Raw genomic sequence first — 5,583 nt, 5'->3', positions numbered from 1 at the left:
GCCTTTTATAGAAACACGTGTCCAGAAATAAACAAGATTCTCTGTTCAAAGGTTTGTTGTAAATTACTGAAGCAAAACAAATTGAAGGAGATGCTCCTTTTCAGAGGCCATCTCCGATTCAGGAAAAGATGGAGGGGGTGGGGGAGGTGGTCAGTAGAACTCCTACACATTATTTTAATAGTTACGTTTTTCTGAAATGGAAGGAGATGTGTGTTGTTTTTGCAAACATTTCTGCTCCAAAGTTCAAGACCATGGGGTCATTGGCACAATGTGTATGTTTTAATTTTATTGGAGGAATTAAAACCAGTTATCAGTAAGGAGAACGATAAAGAATACATGCTGACAGTACAGTTTTGTTCAGGAGATAATGAGACATTGAGAAAGCATGTTTACTGCATAGTATGTGCCAGCATGAGGGTTGTAAATGAGAGAGGTAAAAAGAGATTCTGAGGAACGTATAATTGAAAACGGTGGCATGATGTTAGAGCAATGAAATGGACTACAGAAGCCTGCCGACACAAGCACAAGGGTGTTCTGAGAAGGAAGTAGGGCAGACCTGATGTGGTAACAGCCACAGTGTTAACTATCTGTTCCAACAGCAGAACAGGAACTTTATGATGGCGGGTTTTAAGGGATACTGAAAGAATGCAACGTGTACTCCACTGATCTGGTACGTAAAATATCAGTGCATAAGATAAGAACCTCCTTGCACCTGATTATAGCTGGGTAGAAGAATCAAGGACAGAGTAGTGTCTGGAATAATGACAGGGGAGTTTTGGGAAGCAAGGCTATTCAGACCTAGATAACAGTATCAGTAGGATCATGTAAGGCTGTGATTGCCTACAATTTTGGTATAGATGTGGCAAAACTGGGACCAGCAGTCAAAAAAAAATTAGGAGCATATTGCTTATTTGAAAGGCATTCAGGTAAAGAAAAGGATGTGCGATGGCAGCGGTGGGCCCAACTTCAGAAAAAATGGAGTATAAGATATAGGATCACAGAATAATTCAGGTCAGAAGGGACTTCAGGAGGTTGTTCTTGTCCAACTTCCTGCTCAAAGCAGTTTTAGCTGTGAGGTCAGACCAGGTATCTCAGGGTTTTATCCAATCTGGCCTTGAAAACCTCCAAGGATGAAGATGAAGACTACATGAATTCTCTGGTTCCTCTGTTTCAATGCTCAGCTCTCCTTATCATGAAAAAGTTTCTTCTTATATCAGATCTGAACCTCTTTTGTTCCTCTTTACACCCATTGCTCCTTGTCCTCCCACTGTGCACCACTGTGCCCAATTCTGTCTTCTCAATAATCACCATGCAGATACTGGAAGGCTGCTATTAGCTTCCTCCCCCTCCCACCCATCACCTTTTCTCCATGCTGGGAAGGCCCTGTTCTCCTTCCCTCAGCCTCTCCTCACACTGTGAATGTTCCAGCCCTCTCAGCATTGTGGTGGCTCTCTGTTGAACTCGCTGTAGTTGGTCAAGGTCTTGTATTTGCAGAGGCCCAGAACTGGATGTAATAGTCTAGATGTGGCCTGATGAGTCCTGCATAAAGACAATAATCACTTCCCTCAACATCTGGCTGTGCTCCTCATAATACAGCCAAGGATGCTGTTGGCCCTTTTTTCTGCCAGGGCACAGTGATGGCTCATGTTCGGCCTGCTGTCTGCCAGGACCTTCAGTTCATTTTCTGCAGAGCTGCTCCTCAGTCAGTCAGTTCCCAGTCTGTATTGTCATGAGGGCTTTTTCCTTCCTGGGCTCATTTGTCCTTGTTGAATTTCTTAAGGTCCCTGCTGGCCCATTCCTGCAGCCTGTCCAAGTCTAGTAAAAGAACAACAGAGGACACCTCTATGACAGTAGGAATGCAAGGTACCTACTATAGATGATAGTAAAGCTGATCAGTGAATCCCGAGTCCACCGGGATAGTGGAGGAAGACCCCTGGGACAATCCACAGGCAATATATGTGATTTGTTAGATTTAAGGCCAATAATTAAGAGCTTTATAGTTGTATGGAATAGTTTGCATAATCATACAATTATGAATTAATATGTGTTATTTATCTAGCTAATTATTATTTTCTTTTTTGCTTTCCCAAACTCCTTATAACGGGTTCACTAATCGATAAATATCATAATCAGTTTATCAGTTACTTCCTAAGTCTCCCAACTAAGAGCATCAGCATCAAACCTCAGAAGTAACAGTACCCCAAGGCCCTTCATTTGTCCTCTTTTGCCCCAACATGCATAAATTGCTTTTCGGTGTCCCTGAGCCCTCTGTTTGCTTTCTGGTCTCCTCGTGACGACTCTTTCCTTTTTGAGCAGCCCAGCACTCTCCAGTCAGGTTTCAGCAAGCTGCTCTCAAGCACTGGATTACACCTCTGCTGCCCTTGCAGGCCCCAATTATCTTTTGCAGTCTGACGGCTGTGCCCACCCTGCCCCACTCCCACATGCATGGGATGCAGCTGTGGGTAATGAGGCTGACGATGGCTGGGCATAGCCGGCAAGCACAGGTGCTCTATTAGTACTAACGGCCTCTTTTTCTCTAAGGGGCTGCAGTTATGGGGCATTACTCCGCTTTACGTTTGGGTAAAAGCCATGGGTGGGGCACTGTGCCACCTGCAGCTACTATGACCTGAGGTCAGGCGGGTAGAAGGGAGCCTCTGCCAAGACCTACCTACAGAGGAGTACCGAGTTGCGTGAAGAAGGTAAGCTGGAAGTAAGGGGAGCGGGGGTGGAGGAGTTTGTGGGGTGGTGTGGAAGCAGCGGGTCTGTGCTTGGAGCTGCACGTCCTGCATAAGATGAGGCTCCGTGTGCCCGGGACCATCCTGGGCAACCTGGGAGAGATGGTGAGGGAGCCATGGGAAACTAGCCAAAGGGGCAGCTGAGGCGGCTGCAGGTAGCCACTGAACCATGGTCAGATTACTGCTGTGCAGGGCAGACCTGTCAGCGTTAAGGCAGCTCTGCTCCGTGGTGGCACTCAGCAGAATGAGGCGTGCTGGCACGCAACAGCCATAAGCGTAAGATGCCCCTCTGTCCCGAGGCATGCCAGGAGTTGTAGTCTCCTGGTACCGGGCTACTGGTTGACCACATTGGCCTGTGGGGCACGATGGGAGTAGTAGCCTTTCAGCACTGGGTTAGGGGTTAGCGTTAGGTTAGGGTAGGGTTTAGGGGCATGAAACGGAGCCAGAGAAGGGGACCAAAGCAGCATAGAGACAGTCTTCGCTATAGGTAAAATAACAGTCTTTGAACTAGGGGATAGTTTTGGGAGGGCTGTGCAGTTGCCTGGCTGCTCGCTAACTGTTCGAGCCTTTTGCAGGTGCTGAGGTGTAGCCTGGCAGCTGAAGGAGCATCACAGTTGGAAACTCTGCAGAGAGCTCAGGCCAGCCACAGAGGATGAGCTCTGACTTGCAACTTGGGCATAGCTAAGTCCTGGGGCTGCAGTGCATACCGGGGAGGCTGTGTGGGTGGCAGGTGGTTGTGCCCTGGTTGGGGATGGGGGAGACTGTGTGGTAGTCTGCATGCTGCTGGGTAGACGGAGCTGGAGTTTTGTTTCTGAGACTGAAGGTGACTGTGGACAGTGGGCAGGACACGTGTTTGCTGAGCAGTGGGAATTTGAGTGACGTGCCAAGTGGTTAAGTAGCTTGAACCATAGATGTTCATTATGTGAGTAACAGGCTAAAACAATGTCTAGTTTTACATCATAAGAAACATTTCCCCAGCTGCAGTATTTTACCTTTGTTCTGTGAGGCATTTTCTGGTTAGTCTTTAGGGTGGGATTTACTGGCCAGAGGAAAAGGTTTTTGAGGCACTGTTAGTGACAGCAGGAGGAATATGACCAGTTATCACAAATGCTTCTCTCTCTCTCAGGAGGTTCTGCTTTCCTTACAGGAAGGCTGGTTGGTAATAATAAGTGTCACTGGCTCTGGACATTTGCTTGTGGACCTGAGAAAACAAACAAACAAAAAGGTAATTGGCCCTGATGCAGATGAATTGGTGCTTATGGTGTTGAAGGTAGATTCATCAGAAGTGCATTCTGGTGTGTATCTTCTTGTTCTGCTACACTTCCAAGTGAAAGGCCAACTTTTAAAGCTGTGGGCAAAAATTCGTCTGGTTCTCTACTGTTTTCCTGCTCATATGTGCTTTGGTATTTCTTACTTAAAACTGAGGGTTCAAAGTCTTCCACTTACGGTTTATTGTTGAGAATTTGTTGCTGAGAGTTTCTTACTCTGGGGTTATAGTTTATTACTTTATTTTGTGGGGGGTCATTATTTGTCAGGATTTAAAATATAACATCATCCATAAACTTTAAATCCCCAACAACCATTTTGGTTCCAAGATTTCTAGTTTGTAACTTAGATTCAGGACTGATGACTTACAGAAATGGTGATGTCTAAATCCTAAGATAATCAACTGTAAGTCCTGAACCCTAAATGCTAGGCTGTGAACACTTCTGTGGGGTATTTAAACTTCTTCTGTGCCAACCAGGGTTCACCTCTCTGCTCTGATCTAAGGTCTGGGTTTGATATGATGCAGCCGCTTCACACTGCATCAGACTGCTAAGGTGATGAGTCAGCTGAGAGCTGTGAAAATTGTGGGGGGTCTATTCGAGAGGTGCACCATGTGCGCGTTGCTGGTGGACACTTGGCGCACAGAGTGCGGAACTGCAGTGCCGGTGCTGCACTGGTGTGTAGCAGTGATGCTGCTGGTCCCGGCTCTCTGTCTTGCAGCCCATTGCTGTTTTTTCCTTTTCCATCTCTTTGTCCTGATCTGCATCCATCTCTTTTTTTTCCCCACAATTTCTCTGGCTTGTTCCCTGGCGTTCTTTTCCCCTCTGCACCTATATGTGCTGCTATGCATCCCTGCCTTCCTGTCTTTCTCCCTCCTTTCTCTTCTTTCTCTCTCCCTTTGTATTGCTCACTGTCACTGGTTTTCTTCATTCTGCATCTCACTGTCCCCATCCTCCTTCCTGTTCATCTCTTACTCTTTCTGACCCTTTGTGCTGCTCCCTGTCCCTCTTATTTATTGCTTCACCTCTCCGTCCCATGCTCTGTCCCTGTTTTCTCTCATGCTCCACCTCTCTGTCATTCTCTCGGTTGCTCTCGTTGGCTCTCTATCCCAGCGTCCTGCTCCCCGTTCCTGGCTCTTTCACAGTATCAAGCTTTCTGGATCCCTGTCCCTCACCTGTTTTCTATATCCCTCTGTCCTTCCTCCTGTCTTTCCTTGTCCCTCTGGCCTGCTATGCATCACTGTCTTTTTTTTTTTCCTTCCTTCTCCATCTCTGCCTCGGTCCTGTCACTCTCTTCCTCTCTCTGTCTCTAATGTTTCTTTCTCAATCTCTGCCCCTCTGTCGTGGTTTAACCCCAGCCAGCAACTAAACACCACACAGCCGCTCACTCACTCCCCCCCACCCAGTGGGATGGGGGAGAAAATCGGGAAAAGAAGAAAAACCCGTGGGTTGAGATAAGAACGGTTTAATAGAACAGAAAAGAAGAAACTAATAATGATAACACTAATAAAATGACAACAGCAATAATGAAAGGATTGGAATGTACAAATGATGCACAGTGCAATTGCTCACCACCTGCCGAC

This window comes from Harpia harpyja, chromosome 9 (genome assembly GCF_026419915.1).
Source record: "Harpia harpyja isolate bHarHar1 chromosome 9, bHarHar1 primary haplotype, whole genome shotgun sequence".
Lineage (NCBI taxonomy): Eukaryota > Metazoa > Chordata > Aves > Accipitriformes > Accipitridae > Harpia > Harpia harpyja.
Note: the sequence above shows the minus strand (reverse complement) of the source record.